The sequence below is a fragment of the Ursus americanus genome, chromosome X, assembly GCF_024610735.1.
Source record: "Ursus americanus isolate L20-20 chromosome X, mUrsAme1.1.p, whole genome shotgun sequence".
Taxonomy (NCBI): Eukaryota; Metazoa; Chordata; class Mammalia; order Carnivora; family Ursidae; genus Ursus; species Ursus americanus.
Genome location: NC_142164.1, coordinates 20900869 through 20924505, shown reverse-complemented (window position 1 = coordinate 20924505; position 23637 = coordinate 20900869). Strand labels below are relative to the sequence as shown.

General features: G+C 37.7%; 1 protein-coding gene across 2 annotated transcripts in view; it reads right to left on the bottom strand.

The window, feature by feature from the left end:
- The window catches only part of SMARCA1 (SNF2 related chromatin remodeling ATPase 1), a 734807-nt gene that overhangs the window by 468912 nt on the left and 242258 nt on the right, over window positions 1–23637 (bottom strand). The gene's annotated exons all lie outside the window — the stretch shown is intronic.

Here is a 23637-nt window from a genome sequence, read left to right as displayed (position 1 = left end):
CATTTCCTGCAACAAACCAAAATTACTCTAGAGTGGAATTGAGATTTGGCCCCGAGTTAGTTAGAATAGGTGACTTTTCTCTCACTGAAATTTATCACAAAACCCAGGCAGAATACATGGAGTATCTGTTTGAAAGGTAAATATCACGGATTGAAAGAACACCAGAATTTGAGGCATCACCAACCTAGCAGTGAGTTTACTGTATTCCCCCCACCCCCAAATCACCTGGCCAGTAATCAAAGCGTCAGAAACCCAAAAGTGAGCACTATGGTACAGATAAAGACCCCCAAAAAGCCCTCTACTGCTGGCTGGAGGAACAACTACTAATGCTCATAAAGTAGAAGAAAACCCTGGTTTCTTTTCTTTCTTTCTCATTTTCATAGTACCTCAGCCTCTAGGTGATCCTACAGCTATAGCAATGGCAGCAGCAGACACTGGAAAACTGCAGAAGCCAAAACCCTGAAGAAGAGAACTTTTCTCTCCCTCTGGTTGAGGTATAGCTCCAAGAGGGCTAAGCCCATTACTTTTTTATTCTCTCTCTGTCCTCTTGATGCTTGGCCCTGGCAATAGGACAATCATGAAAGTAGGTGGTTTCTGGTTAGAAGATCAAAAAAGAAAGCTCTCAGGAAAGCAGAAAATATTTGGGAGATTGAAGAGAGGGAGGAACTCATGAATGCAAAGTTGCTTATGAACTCCTACCTTCATTTTCCAGGCATGCATGTGCAGATCTGGTCTGAATCAGCATACCAAGTTCAGTTCCAAGAACTGAACTAAAAAACAGACCACTACCCAGATCCCAGTCTGGCCACTGGGTAGTACACAGGCATAACAGATTCAAATAGCACTGCAAAAGTTTTAAAAACTAAACTGACATAGGAACTTCAGCCCACAGAAGAAGTGTTGGAACTTGTGGTCTGAACTAAACCAGATGGATTACCTGATTTAAAAAAAAATATCAACATGCTCAACAGGATTTAAACAAGTCCTAGGGTCTCAAAATGTAATATTCAGGGGCACCGGGGTGGCTCAGTTGGTTAAGTGTCCAACTCTTGGTTTCAGCTCAGGTCATGATCTCAGGGTCATGAGATTGAGCCCTGCATTGGGCTCCACACTCAGTGGGGAGTCTTCTTGAGATTCTCTCTCTCTCTCCCCCTCTTCCTCCTCCTTTACCCCTCCTCCCACTTGCACATGTGCATGCTCTCTCTCTCTTCCTAAAATAAAAAAAAGTAATATTCAAAATGTCCATGATACAATCCAAAATTACTAGACATATGAATGACCACAAAAATCTTGGCTGACATAGGAAAAGATAATCAAGAGGTCAGTCATGAAATGACACATATGTTGAGATTATCTGATAAAGATTTTAACATAGCTATTATAAAAATGCTCAAATAAACAATAATGAACACTCTTGAAGCAAATAGTAAATTACAAAATTATCCGTAAAGAAAAATATATATAAAAGAATCAAATGAAAATGTTAGAATTAAAAAATATAACTGAAATTTAAAATGCATTAAATAGACTCATTAGCAGACTGGACAGGACAGAGGAAAACGTGAATTTGAAATAGAATCAAAAGATGTTACCTACTCTGAAATGTAGAAACAAACAAAAATGGTTTTAAAATAATGAACAGAGCCTCAGAGAACTTGGAGCAATAACAAAAGGTTTAACAATAGTGTCTTCAGAGTCTTAGAAGGAGAAGAAAAATAATGGAGTCCTGAAAAAATATTTGAAGAAATAATAGCTGAAAACCCTCAAGCTTAGCAAAAGAAAAAAAAACCCTACAATTCAAAAAGTTGAAGGAACCTCAAACTGGATAAACCCAATGAAATACACATCAAGATAATACATTATGGTTGAACTTCTGAAAAGTAAAGACGAAGAAAAAAATCCTGAAAACAACCAGAGAGAAATGGGGCAGAGGGGATGTTACAAAGGACTGTGGATTTCTCATTAGAAATCATGGAGGACAAGGAAGTTACACGATACTTTTTTAAAGTGCTGAAAGAAAAGAATTGTCACCCCAGAATTCTGTGTCCAGTGAAAACATCCTTCAGGAATGAAGGTAAAATAAAAACATTCTCAAACAAAGAAAACCAAAATCATAAACAGTTTACCTGTTCTTAATTGCTAAAGGAATTTCTTCAGATAAAAGGGAAATAATACCAGGAGAAAACTTGAAACTTCAGGAATAAAGGAAGAGGAAAAAATGTAAATATCTCAATAAGTATAATAGAAAGGAACAGGAGAAATATTTGAAGTAATGGCTGACATTTTCCCAAAATGAATGATTGACCCTAAACCATAGATACAAGAAGCTCAGAAAATACCAAGTATAAAACATACCATAAAATCTACAACTCCATATATCATATTTAAACTGAAGAAAACCTAAGACTAGAGGAAAATCTTGAAGGAAATCAGAGGGGGAAACCCACCGTACCTAGAAGAACAAGGATAAGAATTACAATGGACTTCTTGGAAACCATGCAAACAAGAAGAGAGTAGACTGAAATATTTAGTGTTGAAAGAAAGAAAAACATCACCCAGAGTTCTATATTCAACAAAATTATCTTTGAAAAGACTCTCAGACAAAAACTGAAGCTATGTGTTTCCAGTAGACCTGCCTTGAAAGAAATGTTAAAGAAGTTCTTCAGAGAGGGGGGAAATTATATAGGTCAGAAACTCAGATCTACATAAAAAGAGGAAGTGCCCTCCTTAATACCCATCACCGGCCTAAGGAGGGCACATATTGCACGGTGCACTGGGTGTTATATGCAAATAATGAATCATGGAACATTGCATCAAAAACTGGGGATGTACTGTATGGTGACTAATATAACAAAATAAAAATTATAAAAAAATAAAGAAGAAAAAAATACAAAAAAAAGAGGAAGAGAACCAGAGAAGGAGTAAATGAAAATAAAACAAAATCTTTTATTTTTTATTAGTCTTAACTGATCTAACAGATAACTCTTCAAAGTAATGATAGCAACAATGTATTAGGAGACTGTAGCATATGGATAAGTGAAATAAATGACAGCAATATTATAAGGGATAGGAGAGAGGATTTGGGAATACTCTGTTGTAAGTTTGTTATAAGGTACCTGCACTACCCATGCAATGGCATAGAGTTATTAATGCAAGTGGACTTAGATTCTTTGTAAATGCATATTGGAGACTCTAGAAGAATTCTCAAAAGAAGTATAATTGATATGCTAAGAGAGAGGAGAAAATTGAGTTATATAAATTGCTCAGTTAAAACCAGAGAAGGCAGAAAAATAGGAAAAGATAAAAAAGAGAAAAAGAGCAAATGCAATGAATAGAAAGCAGTTGTAAATATGGTAGATATTAATCTAGTATATGATATCAATAATCACTTTAAAGGTGAACAATCTAAAATACACCAATTAAAACACAGAGACTGTCAGAGTAAATAAAACAATAAGGCCCAACTATATTGTCCATAAGAAAGGCACTTTAAATATAAAAAAACAGATGTATTAAAGGATGGAGAAAGATATACCATGCTAACACTAATCAAAAGAAAGTTGAAGTAGCTGTGTTAATTCCAGACAAAGCAGACTTCAGAAAAAAATAGAAATTATCAGAGGTGAGATAGATGATACATAATGATAAAGGGATCAATTCTCCAAGAAAATATAATGATTCTTGACATGTATGCACCTAATGAGAGAACATCAAAATACGTAAGGCAAAAACTGATTAAACTGAAGAGAAATGGACAAATCCTATCCTCTTTCAGTAATTGACAGATCCAGCAAACAGTAAATCAGTAAGGATATAGTTGACGTGAAAGGCATCATCAGTCATGTCTAATTGACATTATAGAATAATTCACCCAACAACAGCAGAATATACATACTTCTCAAGCTGACATGAACATTCACTAACATAGAACACATCATATCCCATAAAATACCAACACATTTAAAAGACTAAAAATCATCAGGGTATGCTCTCAGACCACAATGGAATTGATCTAGAAATCAATAACAGAAAGAGAGTTGGAAAAATGCCAAAATATTTGGAAATTAAACAACAGACTTCTATGGGGCACCTGGGTGGTTCAGTCAGTTAAGCATCTGTCTTTTGCCCAGGTCATGATCCCAGAATCCCAGAACTGATCCCCACATCAGGCTCCCTGCTCAGCAGGGAGTCTGCTTCTCCCTGTGCCCCTCACCCTGCTCGTGTTCTCTCTCTCATTCTCTCTCTCAAATAAATAAATAACACCTTTAAAAATAACAGACTTCTAAACAATATATAGATCAAAGAAGTCTCGAGAGAAATTTAAAAATATTGTGAACTAAATTAATGTGAATATACATCTTAGAAAATTTTGCGGAGTGCAGCAAGAACAATGCTTAGAGGAAAATTTATACCATCAAATGCCTATGTTAGAAAAGAAGAAAGATGTAAAGTCAGAAATCTAAGCTTACATATTAGGAAACTACAGAAAGAAAAGCAATATAAGAGGAAGAAAATAAATAATTAAAAATAGAGGATATCAATGAACTTAAAAATGGATAATCAATAAAAAATATCAATGAATCAAAAGCTGATTCTTTGAAAAGAATAATAAAATTGATAATCATCTGTAAGGCTAACCAAGAAAGATCTAAGAGAGAAGACACAAAGTACTCATCCGAAATGAAAAAGAGGACACCACTACTTTCCCTGGGGTCATTAAAAGGAAAATAAAGAGTATTATGAACAACTCTATGCTTACAATTTGATAACTTAGATGAAACAGTCTCATTCTTTGAAAGACACAACTACCAAAAGTCACATAAGAAAAAATAGACCATCTGAATAGGTCTATATCTATTAAAAGTATTAAGTCAAAATTAATAGTCTTCCAAAAAAGAAAGCACAAGATGCAGATGTTTTCACTGGTGAATTCTATCAAACATTTAAAGAAGGAATTTTTTTTAAATTTTTTATTATGTTATGTTAGTCACCATACAATACATCCTTAGTTTTTGATGTAGTGTTCCATGATTCATTGTTTGTGTATAACACCCAGTGCTCCAGGCAATACGTGCCCTCCTTAATACCCATCACCAGTCTATCCCAATCCCCCACCCCCCTCCCACCAATTTCCTACCAGAAAAATAGAAGCAGAGTACACTTCTTAATTCTTTCCATGAGACCAGCATTACCCCAATACCAAAACCAGAAAAAGATATTACATGAAAGGAAAACTGCAGACCAATATATCTCATGAACTTACATGCAAAAATAACAAAATATTAGCGAATTGAATCCAACCATGTATAAAATAAATTATGCACCTTCGACTACTGGAATTTATTCCAGTTGTGTTCTAATTCAAAAATCAATTACTGTGAACAATCATATCAACAGGCTAAAGGAGAAAATTCATACAATCATAATCAATAGATTCAAAAAGAAATTGACAATCCAAATTTCACTCATGATTTAAAAAAAAACCTCAGCAAACTAGGAATACAGGAAAATTTAACTTATTAAAGAACATCTATCAAAAAAAAATCTATAGGGCAACTGGGTGGCTCTGTCAGTTAAGCATCTTGATTTCAGCTCAGGTCATGAGCTCAGGGTTGTGAGATCAAGTGCTACAACAGGCTCTGCCCTGAGCATGGAGCCTGCTTAAGATTCCCTCTCTCTTTGTCCTTTCCTCCCACCTCTCAAAAAAAAATCTATAGCTAACATCATACTTAATGATGAGAAACTAGGTGCTTTCCCACTAAGGCTGAGAACAAGACAAGATTGTCTTCTTTTACCACTCCGATTCAACATTGTACTCAAACATACCGGAAGTCCTAACTAATGAAAGGAAAAGAAAGGAAACAAAAGGTATACAGATTGGGAAGGAAGAAATAAAATTATCTTCATTCACAGATGACATGATTTCCAATATAGAAAATCCCGGAGAATAGACAAAACACCTCCTGGAACTAACGTGATTATAGCAAGGTTGCTGGCTATGGGATTAATATACAAAAGTCAAGTGCTTTCCTATATACCAGCACTAACAGTTTGGAATCTGAAATAAAAAACACAATGCTACTCACATTACCATCCAAAAAAATTAAATCTTCAGTTATAGTTCTAACAAAATATGTAATGGGTCTATATGAGGAAAACTACAAAATTCTGATGAAAGAATTCAGTTATTTAAATAAATGAAGAGATATTCCATGTTATGGATAGGAAGACAATATTTTTAAGATGGCCATTCTTCCCAACTGGATCTATAGGTTCAACACAATCCCAATCAAAATCCCAGCAAGTTATTTTGTGTATATCAACAAATTGATTCTAGAGTATATATGGAAAAGCAGAAGATCCAGAATAACCAACACAATACTGAAGAAGGAGAACAAAGTTGGATGACTGACAGTGTCCAATTTTATGACTTACTATAAAGCTACACTAATCAAGACAATGTGGTATTGGTGAAAAAAAAAAACAAATAGATCAATAGAACCAAAGGAAGAACCTAGAAACAGACCCACACAACTATAGTCAACTGATCTTTGACTAAAGAGCAAATGAATTTCAAAGGAGAAAAGACAGTCTTTTCAACAAATGGTGATGTAACAATTGGACATTCAAATGCAAAAAAAGTGAATTTTTTCCTTACAGACCTTACATTTTTCACAAAAATTAACTCAAAATGAATCTAATTGTAAAATGAAAAATTATAACAATTCTAAAAGATAACATAGAGAAAAATCTACGTGACCTTGAGTTTGGTTGTGACTTTATAGATACAGCACAATATATGGAAAAAATTGATAAGTTGAGCTTTATTAAAATTAAAAATGTGTTCTCTGCAAAACGCACTGTTAAGATAATGAAAAGACAAGCCACAGACTGGGATAAAATATTCACAAAACACATATCTGGTAGAGATATTCATAACCAAAATATTTTTAAAAACTTTTAAAACTCAACAGTAAGAAGACAAACCAGTTTTTAAAATGGGCAAAAGATCTAAAGAGATACCTTATCAAAAAAGATCTACAGGTGGCAAATAAGCATATGAGAAGATGCTCAACATGTGTCATAAGGGAATTACAAATTACAACAACGAGATACCACTACACACTTACTAGAATATCTAAAATCCAAAAACCCAATAATATCACATGCTGGCAAGGATACAAAACATGAGAAACTCTCACTCATTGCTAATGGCAATGGAAAATGGTACTTCCACTTTGGAGGACAGTTTAAGTTTCTCACACAGTTAAACATACTTTTACCATATGATCCAGCAACTGTGCTATGTCTGGAAAAAAAAAAGCATACAAATGTCTATAGCAGCTTTATTCTTTTTTTTAATATTATTTATTTTGTTATATTAGTCATCATACAGTACATCCCCAGTTTCTGATGCAATGTTCCATGATTCATTACTTGCATATAACACCCAGTGCGCCATGCAATATGTGCCCTCCTTAATACCCATCACCAGCCTATCCCAATCCCCCACCCCACCCCCGAAGCCCTCAGTTTGTTTCCCAGAGTCCACAGTTTCCCATGGTTCATTCCCCCTTCTGTTTACCCCCCCCTTCATTCTTCCCTTCCTTCCTACTGATCTTCCTATTTCTTATGTTCCATAAATGAGTGAAACCATATAATTGTCTTTCTCTGCTTGACTTATTTCACTTAGCATAATCTCCTCCAGTCCCGTCCATGTTGCTGCAAATGTTGTGTAATCGTTCTTTCTGGTGGCTGAGTAATATTCCATTGTATATATGGACCACATCTTCTTAATCCAGTTATCTGTTGAAGGGTTCCTTCCACGATTTAGCTATTGTGGACAATGTATAGCAGCTTTATTCTTGATCACCAAAAGGTGGAAGGAACTGACATGTCCTCCAATAGATGAATGGATTAACAAACAACTTTGGTACATCCATACAGTGGAATGTTATTCTAGCAATGAAAACAAATGAGCTTTCAAGCCACAAAAAGACATGGAAAAACTTTAAATACATATTGTTACATGAAAGAATCCAGTCTGAAAGGCCATATATTGTAAGATTCCAGCTACATGATATCATGGAAAAGGCAAAACTATAGAGATAGGGAAAAGATCAGTGGTTGCCAGGGGTTTGGGAGTATGGAGGGATGACTGGATGGACCACAAGAAATTCTTAGGGTGGTGAAACTATTCCTTATGATACTGTAATGGTGAATACATGACATTATGCATTTGTCAAAACCCACAGGACTAGGCAACACAAAGAATAAACCTTAATGTAAACTAGAGACTTTAGTTAATAATAATGTATCAATATTGGTTTGTTAATTGTAACAAATGTACCACACTAAAAGAAGATGTTAATAATAGGGGTAACTGTGTGGGAGTAGAGGATGGTAATACAAGAACACTCTGTACTATCTGTTTGATTTTTCTGTAAATCTAAAACTGTTCTTTAAAATGTTTATTATCAGAAATGTTAAAATTTAAAGATGAATTTTGTAACACATAGAGAAATCACTAAAAAATATTGTACACAATAGTAGATTAAAATAGGAGAGTAAAAATGTTTACCCCAAAATAAGGCAGGATGAAGGAAATAAAGGAATAAAACATAGAAGAAACAAAACAAACATGGCAGACCTAAATCCAAACATATCAACAATTACATTAAATATAAATCATCTAAATATACCAGTTAAAAAACAGAACAACAGATACTAGGGAAAGAATAGACAGCCTGGCCCCTGCATCCTAGTCCTCAATATTCACAGTCTAATTGAGAAGTATAACCCAGAACCAGAGAAAATGATAGGTGAACCTCATACTTATGGTGCTCCAACCACCCTAAAAACATCATTCAGTTTTCCAAGCACACTAAAATTATTTCTGCCTCAGGGACTCTGTACTTGCTGTTCTCTCCTCCTAGAACACTATTTGCATGACTGATTCCTCATCTTTTAGGGCTGAGTTAAAATGTTACCTCCTCAGAGAAGCCTTCTCGGGCCACCCTATGTAGTTAGCCTGTCTCTCCTTCACTCTCTATCCCCTTGTCTTGCTTTTCTTCATATCCTTTATAACTATCTGAAATTATCTTGCTTGACTGATTGTTTATTTCTTTGTTATCTCTCCCGCCAGGATGTCAGGTTCATGAAGGCAGAGAATCATGTTTGTTTTGTTCACTGCAATATCCCCAGCATGTAGTAAGTGTTCATAAATATCTACTGAGTGAGGGAACAAGGAACATTTAAAATATATTGAAAATATATATTACATCAACATAAAATTGAATCATGGAATGTGGAGCACAGAAAGTATTTTTGAATCAGTTGTGATTAACTGGGGAAGTCTTCTTTAAAAGGGTAAACTTTGTTAAAGAGTTTGAAAATGGTCATATAGGGATTTGCAGAAATGGAGGGACAAGATATTCCAGGCCATGACAATTTCACAGGCATGCAGCTTAGAGATGTAAACATAGTTTAACAGCATGGTCCCAATTGGGCCATATCTAGGATTCAATTACATTTGACAGGTGAAGTTAAGTTATGCTTTCTTTACCACTCTCCACCCACAAACCAATTACTTTGATTGATTTGTACTGGTACAAAATCTTCTGATTAAGGACATCAACCATATCTCCTCTTGGATTTCTGATGAATGTATGGAGAACCCAGCTGAAGATACGTTTCTTTTTTTTTTTAATGATTTTTTATTATATTATGTTAGTCACCATACAGTACATCCCCGGTTTCCGATGTAAGGCTTGATGATTCATTAGTTGTGTATAACACCCAGTGCACCATGCAATACGTGCCCTCCTTACTACCCATCACCGGCCTATCCCATTCCCCCACCCCCCTCCCCTCTGAGGCCCTCAGTTTGTTTCTCATAGTCCATAGTCTCTCATGTTTCATTCCCCTGAAGATATGTTTCTGAACAGATTGAAGGGCCCCTGGGAATGAATCCACCAATGAGCAAAAAGAAGTCAGTATGGTGAGTCAGATTTAGCCAGAGGGGCTGAGAATGAGGGACAGGCAGAGTTTACATTTATAGGAAAGTTGTTACCTAAATCCATCTCAACCCAATAACTCTGACTGGGCAAATATGTGCTCTGGGGTATTAAGACTGTGAGTAAAAGGCAAATGAGCTGACTAAATTTTGTAACACATCAGGACACAAATAACGGTGGTATGAGATTCCCCTAAGGGAACATAATGCAGGAAGGAGAAAGCTTTGCCCCTTCTGACTTTAAATTACTATGTGAGCAGATAGGGGCCAGAGAAAGGGTTGGTTGGTTACAACCATAAATCAGACAGGCTAGCACAATGAAACGTGATACAAAAATAACCTTCACACTAGAATGACTATACATTATTTACTCTCTGACAAGAGCAGTTGTTTTCTTAGTGCCATTAACTGATTCGATGGTATTAAAAACCTAATAATTAAGATGACAAACTCACATGGACAAGTCAATTAAAGTCTGCTTTGGTTAATCAATTTCTTTCTCAATGAATGTTATTGCACTTCTAGAAAACCTGCCTATACTTGGGCATATTTAGTGAACGTGTTCACCATCAGTTCCGGGACAGAAATGACACATTTTAAAATAGGAGTCCTAAAACCACATACAAACCCAGAGAAAGGAACACTTAAAATGGAATAAATAGAAGTCCTAGCCACAGCAGAGAACAAAAAGAAATAAAAGGCATCTAAATAGGTAAGGAAGATGTAAAACTATTTGCAGATGGTATGATACTATATATAGAAAACCTGAAAGAATCCACCAAAAAACTGCTACAACTGATAAATTAATTCAGGAATAAACCTAACCAAAGCGTTAAAGGATCTGTACTCCAAAAACTACAGAACACTTATGAAATAAATTGAGGATGGCATAAATAAATGGAAAAACATTCCATGCTCATGAATTGGAAAAATAAAAATAAATAAATAAAATAAATAAATATTGTTAAGATGTCTATACTACCCAAAGCAATCTGCACGGTTAATGCAATCCCTATCAAAATACCAACAGCATTTTTCACAAAACTAGAACAGACAATTCTAAAATTTGTATGGAGCCACAAAAGACCCCGAATAACTAAAGCAATCTTGAAAAAAAAAAAAAAGCTGGAGGCATCACAATTCCAGACATTAAGTTATATTACAAAACTGGAGTAATCTTAACAGCATGGTACTGGCACAAAAATAGACTCATACATCAGTGGAACATAATAGAAAACCCAGAAATAAACCTACAACTATATGGTCAATTAATCTTCAACAAAGCAGAAAACAATATCCAATGGGAGAAAGGCAGTTCCCTCAACAAATGGTCTGGGAAAACTGGACAGCCACATGCAAAAGAAAGAAACTGGACCACTTTCTTACACCATACATAAAAATAAATTCAAAGTGGATTAAAAACCTAAATGTGAGATCTGAAACCATTAAAATCCTAGAACAGAACATAGGCAGTAACTTCTTTGACATCAGCCATAGCAACTCTTTTCTAGATATGTCTCCTGAGGCAAGGGAAACAAAAACAAAAATAAACTATTGGGACTACATCAAAGTAAAAAGTTTCTACACAGCGAAGAAAGCAATCAACAAAACAAAAAGACAACCTACAGAATGGGAAAAGATATTTGCAAATGACATATTCAATAAAAAGTTCATATCCAAAATCTATAAAGAACTGATACAACTCAACACCCAAAAAACAAACAATCCAATTTAAAAATGGGCAGAAGACATGAAGAGACATTTCTCCAAAGAAGACATATAGATGGACAACAGACACATGAAAAGATGCTCAATATCACTCATCATCACGGAAATGAAAATCGAAACTACAATGAGGTATCACTTCACACTTATCATTATGACTAAAATGAAAAGCACAAGAAACAACAAGTGTTGGTGAGGATGTGGAGAAAAATAAACCCTCATGCACTGTTGGCAGGAACACAGCCACTCTGAAAAACAGTGTGGAGGTTCCTCAGAAAGTTAAAAATAGAACTACCCTATGATCTAGCAATCGCACTCCTGCGTATTTACCCAAAAAATACAAAAACACTAATTCAAAGGAATACATGCACTGTATGTTTATGGCAGTATTATTTACAGTAGCCATGATATGGAAGCAGCCGAGTGTCCATTGATAAGGGATGTATAAAGATGTGGTATATATATACAATGGAATATTATTCAGCCATAAAAAGAATGAAATCTTTCCATTCGCAATGGCATGGATGGAGCTAGAGAGTATAATGCTAAGTGAAATAAGCCAGTCAGAGAAAGACAAATACCATATGATTTCACACATATGTGGAATTTAAGAAACAAAACAAGCAAGCAAAGGGGGCAGGAAGAGACTAATCAAGAAACAGAGTCTTAATTACACGGAACAAACTGATGATTATCAGAGGGGAGGGGGTAAGGGGATGGGTTAAATAGGTGATGGGGATTAAGAAGTGCACATGTGATAAACACCACGTGATGTATGGAATTGTTGAATCACTACATTAAAAAAAGAAAGAATTGGAATGTTTGTCTTTAAAAAATTTGTTTTAAATGAGATAAATATAACTCAATTGGAATGAAATGTCATCTCATTGGTGAGGTTCTTGGAGATAGGCAAACACTTCCCAGAATAATTTTCTACAGAATCATATATTCCACTTTGGGCCAGCTCTTGAAATAATATGAATGGGGCACCTGGGTGGCTCAGTCAGTTAAGTGTCTGCCTTCGGCTCAGGTCATGATCTCAGAGTCCTGAGATCAAGTCCCACATCAGGCTCCTGCTCGGTGGGGAGTCTATTTCTCCCTCTCCCTCTGTTCCTCCCCCCTGCTCATTCTCTCTCTCTCTCTCTCTCTCTCTCTCTCTCTCTCTCTCTCAAATAAATGAATAAAATCTTTTTTAAAAAGAAATAATAGGAATAATAGCCAACACTTACTTGTTGGTCTCACTATGAGTCAGATACAACTCTAAGTATTTACATGTAAAAATATACCCAATCCTCCCAAAATTCCTATTAGTCAAGCACTTATCTCTATTTTTCAGTTGAGCAAAATAAGGCTCAGGAAGTTTACACAGTGAGTGGCAGAGAGAGTATCCTAACAGGCTGGTATCAGAAACAAAGATTTAATTTGAGTGTTTTCTGTGCACACCTAATGCTTGTATCTCACCTCCATCACAGCCTACCTTTCTGAGCAATCCTCATACAACATGGAAAATAGGCTAAACAAAAATATGCCTGCTCATGAACTTGTCTGTTCAGCCCACTCTCTCCACGGGCAAGTAAGCATGCTGTTTGATTGGAAACCTATGCTCTTTCACTCTAAGCAAATGAGTTGGTAGCAAAATAACTCTCCCAGAACCAGTTTAAGCTACTTAGTTTGCCTCATAAGACAAAACTGTTCTATTCCACATCTGGATATGATCCCCATGACTAGCTATTAGTAGGACATTCATTTTAAGTTGGTTCTCCAGCATTGAGAGAGATAAGTTATCTATTTTCTTATCAAGTTATCCATTTTCTCTACTCTGGTCCAAGGTTCAGTTTCACAAGGAAATAGGCCATAAGGGTAAATGAATTTTGCATATAAATTTTAACCTATTTTTCAAAATTGTTTCTTCTATTTCCCCCGCTTTGTATCATTTTATATCACATGCCTGATGACCTAACCATTTTTCATTTTCTGTTTTTGTACAGATAAACCTAATTTACAATCCCAGCTCTGCCACTTCCTAGCTCCATGTTTAAACTAGGGCAAGCTACTTAACCTTCCTTTGATTTAATTTTCTCAACTCTAAAATGGGTACATAGCTCTCTCCTCACAAGGGATTTAGTGAGGAAAAAGTGAGTGTATGTGTGAAAACATTTGGCAAAAAAGATACAAAATAATATATTATCATTTTGCTTTAAATTGCATAAATTCTCAGAAGGACAAATAGTTGAAATCAAAAGCAACAATAAAATAACCTTATAAATCCAAGGAGACAGGATTTTGATGAATCACACTTTCCTGTTGTCTATCTATGAACCTCCACTGCTCAGTATTAATGATCTGTATAGACTGTCATTTTCTTGGCTTTCAAAAATGGCCAGAGCTCAACCAATCTGCAAGCACAGTCTCTAGTAAATTCACAAAAAAATTTCAGTCCTCATAAATTCAGTTCCTAGTATCCATCATTTTAACCAATACCTAAACTAAATGCTCAGGTTGTTTAAGAACAATGTCTAAAGCTAAGTTATTGGCCCAAATTGCCAGAGAGTGCGTTCAATTTTTAATTAAAATAGACCATGGGACATCATTAGCTGCTCCAGAACACCTCCAAACATATTATTAGTCTTTCTCTAACCCTCAGGCATTCTGGAGTACCAGAGTCCAAACCAACATACAGAAGTATGCTTTCAAAAAAGGGAAATTCAAAATGAGAAACTACAGAAGGAAATCGAATCCACCAGACAAATTTTCAGCAAGAAATTAACATATGCCACATTTGCAAAAAGTATAAAACTACCCACTCCCCCAAATACCCATATTTTAAATTAAACCTTTATTAAATATTGAGATCAGTTGAGTTCCCATCAATATTACACATGTCCTGCAATATTGTAATCATACATATTTCATTAACTAAATATCCACAGCTTTGTAATAAGATTTCCATTTGGACTTCCTGTCATTGGTGCTTATATTAGCATATAGGCACTTGGAGTCATGAGGAAGGGAAGAAAAAACATAATAACCAGAATGTGCTTTCATTCTCACTGTCAGCAGGAACTGTAGCTTGACACACATAATTGAAAAGCAATACTAGCTTAAAATACTGCATTAGACAAGAAAAAAAAATACAGTGGCAGATTCAGAACAGAAAAAAGAAAGCATAACATTGTTTATCACAGGTAATTGCAGGCTTTCAATACTTTTTAATTTATTAGATATCATTTCACCAAATTTCCTGTCTTCAGTTGCATGAAAGAAAGAACTCTGACATTTGCTTCTGCAAAATACTCATTATCTGGTTGAATTTTGAAATCTAGAGCACATAGTAAGAGGCACAGACAGGCAGCCCTCAAGTTACAAACCAATGATTCACAGTGTTCTGTTATTACTTACTTAATTTCTGACACTTGCCTTTCAAGCCATATCTTCAATTTGAATGAATGCTGCATCCATTTAACCTTCACCTTCATTTTTTCTCTACCACTTTTCAGGTCATGCGTGTCTTAACTTGACCAAGTAGAGCAGGAGAGGGTCACTGTGAAATGTCAGTGCCAAAATAGATTTGCAAAGGCAAAACCAGGGATAGCCTGGGATTTGTTTGCCTGGAGAACAGGGGAAAGCTGCCCTAAACTGGCCTTTGAGCCAAAGAGAATTGGGAGCAGAGTTAGGATCAAATATAGGGTCGTCTCAGCAGGGAATGACAGATCCAAGTAGATGAAGGTGAGAGTTTACATCCATGGGCAAAACTGAGACCAAAGCTATAAAAGACTGGACAACTAGGGTGGATACAGACAAATCCTACGTATAGCATTTCCTTGTTATCAGGTACCTTTTGAAGTCATAGGACCCCAATCTCTTAAATACACCTCTATCAGTATGAAGAACACAAATCTCTTCACATCAAACTTCTACGATACCTAGCATGCAGTAAATATTTAGAAATTATCTAAATAGTGTGCTATAAAATACAAGTCCATGATCCTTTTTATGCAATTCCAAAATACAAAGCGCTCTGAAATGGAAAGATGTTTATAACTCATTTGGCATCAAAAACTGACATAAACAATTATGAGGTTATTTATAGTCTACATTTATCCTTCTTAGAGTGAATATTTATACATTTTGCTGCAGAAATATTACTGTATTTGATTATAAAGCACTTCCCCATACTCCACTAAGGACATCATAAAATGTTTGGTACACACATTGGATTACCTTACTAAAATCTGAAAAATTCTGAATTTCAAATTACAGTTGGTCCTAAGAATCAGATAAGGGTTGTGGACCTGTACTAAAAGCAGTTGTCAGGGCGCCTTGGGTGGCTCAGTCTGTTAAGCAGCCAATTCTTGGTTTCAGCTCAGGTCATGATCTCAGTGTCCTGGGATCGAGCCCCACGTTGAGCACTACTTGAGACTCTCTCTCACCCTCTCCTCCTGCCCCTCCCCCTGCTCACACTTCTCTAAATAAATAAATAAATAAATATTTTAAAAAATAAATGAAAGCAGTTGTCTCTAAATACTGGAATTGTATGCTTTGTTTTTTAAACTTTTATGTATTTTCAATATTTTCTATAGTACGTATATTCTTTTTACTATTATAAAAATATCTTAATAAAACACCTATTCATCACAGATATTGCAAGATATCTCTCTACTCATATTCTTTTAATAGTTAATTCATTACATACACTTAAAACATAGTTCTCTAAACATTATACTATAAATCAAGCTTTTTATCAATAGAAACTTTCACTTTATTCCAAATGAGGATGAGAGGTATTGCATCTTGATTTTTCTTCCCCAACCATTCATTTTTTTAAATGAATAACTCCAGCCCAACATACTTGTTTTAGAGGGAATTTATGTATTGAGTGACCTTGCTTTTCAAACTCTTCTGCCAAGGCAGAAGAGAATGAACAGTTACTCCTGAGGGCCTGAGGGTATAAAACCTGTCTGCTTGGTTCTCCATTGCAACCTAGGTGCCCAACTCAGGTCCTGGCAGGAGTGAAATGAGTAAAAAAATGAATAAGCTAATAACTAATTTTCTTTTTAGAGCATCGTCTAAAAACAATCCTGTTTATAATACTTTAAGGATCAAAAAAACTCTTCAGGGACACACACACCTTATTTACATGTCTCTCTAGATGTTAATTAGTAATCCTGGAATCAAGAATTTTCTCAGTGGTCAGCCTAGGATTTCCCAAATGGCCTAGAAGTTTAAAGCAAAAGTGATGAGGAACACATGGGGAAGGGAATACCAATGGTGTGTGCATGCACACATGTGCATACTTTAAATGTTTTAAACTATACAAATTGGCTTGAAGCCAAAGACTCAGGGCCTGAGAGAAACAGGCAAAAACTGAAAGTAATCAGTTTTCATGCAAATAAAAATCAGAACTAAAAGAGACATGATTTCTTCTTTCCGTTATCTCTGGAATTCTAGTAGGTCTGTTGAAAATGGAATGGGTTAAGTCAATTAAATTCTTTATTGACAAGGCTAGATTTAAGGATATCTGCAAGTAGGCTTAAGGAGAAGCATCTTCCCCTTAGAGGAAAGGAAAGCTTGTTTCTGCCCATTCTTCTTCAACTGTCATGGAAGAGTGGAATCAGATGCATCTTGTGGGCCATGATGCTCAGCAAAGAAATGCCTTACATTGAAACCTGATGACAGACTGGAGCCCTAGACATTGTTCAACATAGTACGACATAATACTCCATGTTCTTGGCAACATAATACTCTTCTGCTTGGAGGTACTGCTCTTTATGTTGAGGCTCTAGCTTGTAAGTAGGCAGAGCTACTACTGTGAAGTAAGGAGGTCTGGGAAAGGCCCTCCTGACCACTCATTCAGTCATTCAAAAACATTTATGGAGGGGCTACCATTGTCCAGGCTCTCACTGGAAGATACAAAACTGAGTATAGTGAGAGAAGAACACAGAAAATTACCACTTACTTGTGATTTAATCTCAGACTATAACAGGAAGGAATGAAAATTTTCCACCCTACCCCCGCCCCCAAATTCATTTTCAACTAGAAGATGTCTGAACATCCAATGGTAGTACTTCATCTCATCAGCTAAATGTTGGGTTCCTTGCTTTGGTAGCCCTTTGTGCTGCATCAGCTATGTCCTCATTATGTTGCAAAAGTTCTCCATCCTTTCCAAGAGCAGGTTTTGACAAGGTGGGATAGAAGAAAGTTGAAGGGGTCTGGGAACCTGTCAGGGAGGGTAGGAGTATAGGAAATGGAGGAAATGGAGGCCCATCAAGAGAAAACAGAAAGAATTAAGGCAGCAGCTAAGGGCAAAAAAACACCAAGAACAAAATGTTAGCTTTAACAATTTTGCCAAAGATTGATTTTGAAATAGATACCGGAGCCAGGAAATGGATTGGAGAAGTGGGGCACCTCAGCAAAGGAGCAGAGGAGACAGAAAAATAATGTGGAAGAAACTGTAAGCCAGATGCATCTGCTCAGTATTCACACAGTTGTTCCTACTTTTCTTTATGGTAACTGTAATTCAGACCACTGAGAGATCTAAGTCTTTCCTCCCTGTCCCACTCCCCTATACTCCTGGACAGGTTCCCAGACTCACCAAGATCCTGTTTCTAGTCTGAAGACTGCTTGACTGTGTGATTATAAAACAGGAAGTCACCCTTTAATGAAATCAAGGCCACAAACACTGTCTATGAAAGGCTTCCTGCACAAAATTAGGGTAAGACATAAAGTGTCACTTGTCATGAATCTGTGCAATTATAGAAGAGATAAATCCACATTTGGAGCATGATGTTGATGGATCAAATTCCCAATCTCTTGATCCCTCTCTCTCATTCACACACACACACCTCATACATTCTCATTGTCACTCATAAATATATACCTAAAAACACCAATATATCAACTACATCTTTGAGAATCTTGAATCCTGAAGCATCTAAAATGTCCTTTGACAAATAATTAGAAAATATTTCCACCAAAGGCCAATTATTTTTAAATTTAAAAAATCTCTAGATTCCAGCTGGGGAGTTAAGATGGCGGAGGAGTAGGGGACCCCTTTTTCAGCCGGTCCCCTGAGTCGAGCTGGATAGGTACCAGACCAGCCTAAATAACCACAGAATCAGCCTGAGATGCAGGATGATGCATCTGGATCTCTACAAATGAACATCTCCAGCGCTGAGTATTGAGGTACGAGGAGGGGAGCTGTAAACCGTGCACAGATATCGGAAGATAAACGGAAGGGGGAGGGAGCCGCCGCGTTTGGGCGCCGGGAAGCGGCAGCCACCTGCACGGGGGAGCGGGCGGACTCACAGAGGGCACCCGCGAGAGAGCGGACTGAGACCGGTGAGCCGGGAGCACGTGCCACCAGGCATCTCCTGGAACACCGGAATCCCGGTGTGCTCACGGGATCCAGACTGAGACCGGGAGCTCCCAGAGCTCGCGCGGGGCGGCTGGCGGCTGGCGGGCCACCTGCACGGGGGAGGGGTGGACTCGCGGTCGGCACCCGCGAAACAGCAGACTGAGACCCTGAACCGGGTGCGCGCCACCAGTCTTCTCCCGAAACTCCGAAACTCCGGAATCGAGGTGTGCTCACCGGGCATAGACTGAAACCGGGAGACCCGGGAGCGTGCGGGGCGGCCGGTGGCTGGCGGCATTAGAAACACAAAGGACAGAGACGCTCCAGCCCTGGAAGTGAGGGCAGGGACGCCGAGTTGGTGCGCACATCCCGGGACGCTGCAGGGTTGAGCAGCACCAACAGTAATAGAGTTAAAGTGGCCAGAACATCAGTGGAGAACGGGCCACAATCCCTCTGTTCTGTGACAATGCAGCCTCTGCTGCTCTGACCCTCAGAAGAAGCATAGCCGGCCACCAGGGAAAGCCGCCAGAGAACAAAAGCCTGGAAATACCGGCCCAGAGAGTGCCCATCCCCATCCTCCCTCGCAGGGGACACGGAGACTCTACCCAAACAGGGTTGCTTGAGTATTGGCGCGGCAGGCCCCTCCCCCAGAAGGCAGGCTGAAAAATCAAGAAGCCCACAACCGGAGGCACCTGGGTGGTGCAGTCATTGAGCGCCTGTCTCCGGCTTAGGGCGTGATCCCAGCATTCCGGAAAGGAGTCCCTCATCGGGCTCCTCCGCTGGGAGCCTGCTTCTTCCTCTCTCACTCCCCTGCTTCTGTTCCGTTCTTGCTGACTGTCTGTCTCCCTCTCTCAGATAAGTAAATAAATAAAATCTTTAAAGAAGAAGCCCACATCTCTAAGATCCCTATAAAACAAGGGGCACGGCCTGGGACCCAGTCAATAATTTTGGGCTCTGGACAACCCCGCAACCTCCCCTCATCAGAATGACAAGAAGGAGAAGCCCCCCCCCCAGCAAAGAAAAGACAGTGAGTCAGTGGCCTCTGCCACAGAAGTAACGGATATGGATGTAACCAAATTATCAGAAATGGAATTCAGAGTAACAATGGTCAAGATAATGAGTAGACTTGAAAAAAGTATTCAGGAAAATGTTACTGAGAATATAGAATCCCTAAGGGCGGAAATGAGAGCGAATCTGACAGAAATTAAAAATTCTATGAGCCAAATGCAGGCAAAACTAGAGGCTCTGACGGCCAGGGTCACGGAAGCGGAGGAAAGGGTTAGTGAATTGGAGGATGGGTTAATAGAGGAAAAAATAAAAATAGAAGATGGTCTTAAAAAAATCCACGCCCACGAATGTTGGCTATGGGAGATTACTGACTCAACGAAACGATCCAATGTTACAATCATCGGCATCCCCGAGGGGGTGGAGAAAAACAGAGGTCTAGAAGAGATATTTGAACAAATTGTAGCTGAAAACTTCCCTAATCTAGCAAGGGAAACAAAAATTCGTGTCCAAGAGGCAGAGAGGACCCCTCCCAAGCTCAACCATGACAGACCTACACCACATCACGTCATAGTGCAACTCGCAAATATGAGATCCAAGGATACAGTATTGAAAGCGGCCAGGGCAAAGAAATTTCTCACGTACCAAGGCAAAGGCATCAGAATTACGTCAGACCTGTCTACACAGACCTGGAATGAGAGAAAGGGTTGGGGGAGCATTTTTAAAGCTCTTTCAGAGAAAAACATGCAGCCAAGGATCCTTTATCCAGCAAGGCTGTCATTCAGAATTGATGGAGAAATAAAGACATTTCAGAATCGACAGTCACTAGCCAATTTCGTAACCACGAAACCAGCCCTACAGGAGGTATTACGGGGGGTTCTATAAAAGTAAAAAGGCCCCAAGAGTGATACAAAACAGAAAGTCACAGCCAATACAAACAAAGACTTTACTGACAACATGGCAGAATTAAAAGCATATCTCTCAGTACTCAGCCTTAACATTAATGGTTTAAATTCTTGCTTTAACGCCACAGGGTTGCAGATTGGATAAAAAGAAATGACCCATCCATTTGCTGTCTACAAGAGACTCATTTCGAACCCAAAGATGCATTCAGACTGAGAGTAAGGGGATGGAGTACCATCTTTCACGCAAATGGACCTCAAAAGAAAGCTGGGGTAGCAATTCTCATATCAGATAAACTGGATTTTAAACTACAGACTATAGTTAGAGATGCAGAAGGGCACTATATTATTCTTAAGGGAAGTATTCAACAAGTGGATATGACAATTATAAATATATATGCCCCCAACAGGGGAGCAGCAAGATACACAAGCCAACTCTTATCCAGAATAAAGAGACATATAAATGAAAATACATTAATAGTAGGGGACCTCAACACTCCACTATCAGAAATAGACAGAACACCCTGGCAAAAACTAAGCAAAGAATCAAAGGCTTTTAATGCCATACTCGACGAGTTGGACCTCATAGATATATATAGAACACTACACCCCAGAACCAAAGAATACTCATTCTATTCTAATGCCCATGGAACATTCTCAAGAATAGACCATGTTCTGGGACACAAAACAGGTCTCAACCGATACCAAAAGATTGAAATTATCCCCTGCATATTCTCAGACCACAACGCTCTGAAATTGGAACTCAACCACAAGGAAAAATTTGGAAGAAACTCAAACACTTGGAGACTAAGAACCATCCTGCTCAGGAATGACTCGATAAACCAGGAAATCAAAAATCAAATTAAACAATTTATGGAGACCAATGAGAATGAAAATACAACAGTCCAAAACCTATGGGATACTGCAAAGGCAGTCCTAAGGGGGAAATACATAGCCATCCAAACCTCACTCAAAAGAATAGAAAAATCTAAAATGCAGTTTTTATATTCCCACCTCAAGAAGCTGGAACAGCAACAGAGGGACAGGCCTAATCCACGTATGAGGAAGCAGTTGACCAAAATTAGAGCTGAAATCAATCAAGCAGAAACCAGAAGTACAGTAGAGCAGATCAACAGGACTAGAAGCTGGTTCTTGGAGAGAATCAATAAAATTGACAGACCACTGGCAAGACTTATCCAAAAGAAAAGAGAAAGGACCCAGATTATTAAAATTATGAATGAAAAAGGAGAGGTCACGATGAGCACCATTGAAATTGGAAGGATTATTAGAAATTTTTATCAACAGGTATATGCCAATAAACTAAGCAATCTGGAAGAGATGGAATCCTTCCTGGAAACCTATAAACTACCAAGATTGAAACCGGAAGAAATTGATTCCTTAAACAGTCCAATTAATTATGAAGAAATTGAGTCAGTGATAAACAACCTTCCAAATAACAAAACTCCAGGCCCGGACGGTTTTCCTGGGGAATTCTACCAAACATTCAAAGAAGAAATAATACCTATTCTCCTAAAGCTATTTCAAAAAATAGAAACAGAAGGAAAGCTACCAAACTCATTCTATGAGGCCAATATTACCTTGATCCCCAAACCAGGCAAAGACCCCATCAAAAAGGAGAATTACAGACCGATTTCCCTAATGAATATGGACGCCAAAATCCTCAACAAGATACTTGCTAATAGAATCCAACAGTTCATTAAAAGGATTATCCACCACAATCAAGTGGGATTCATACCTGGGATGCAAGCGTGGTTCAATATTCGCAAATCAATCAGCGTGATACATCATATCAACAAGAAAAGACTCAAGAACCATATGATCCTCTCAATCGATGCCAAAAAAGCATTTGACAAAATACAGCATCCTTTCCTGATTAAAACCCTTCAGAGTGTAGGAATAGAAGGTACATTTCTCAATCTCATAAAAGCCATCTATGAAAAGCCTACTGCAAATATTATTCTCAATGGAGAAAAGCTGGAAGCCTTTCCCTTAAGATCAGGAACTCGACAAGGATGCCCACTCTCGCCACTATTATTCAACATAGTACTAGAAGTCCTTGCAACAGCAATCAGACGACAAAAAGGGATCAAAGGTATTCAAATTGGCAAAGAAGAAGTCAAAATGTCTCTCTTTGCAGATGACATGATACTCTATATGGAAAACCCAAAAGAAGCCACTCCCAAATTATTAGAAGTTATAGAGCAATTCAGTAATGTGGCAGGATACAAAATAAATGCTCAGAAATCAGTTGCATTTCTATACATGAATAACGAGACCGAAGAAAGAGAAATTAGGGAATCCATCCCATTTACAATAGCACCAAAAACCATACGTTACCTTGGAATTAACTTAACCAGAGACGTAAAGGACCTATATTCTAGAAACTATAAATCACTCTTCAAAGACATTGAGGAAGACATAAAAAGATGGAAAGATATTCCATGCTCATGGATCGGAAGAATTAACATAGTTAAAATGTCCATGCTACCCAGAGCAATCTACACTTTCAATGCTATCCCGATCAAAATACCGAGGACATTTTTCAAAGAACTGGAACAAATAGTCCTTAAATTTGTATGGAAACAGAAAAGGCCCCGAATCTCCAAGGAACTGTTGAA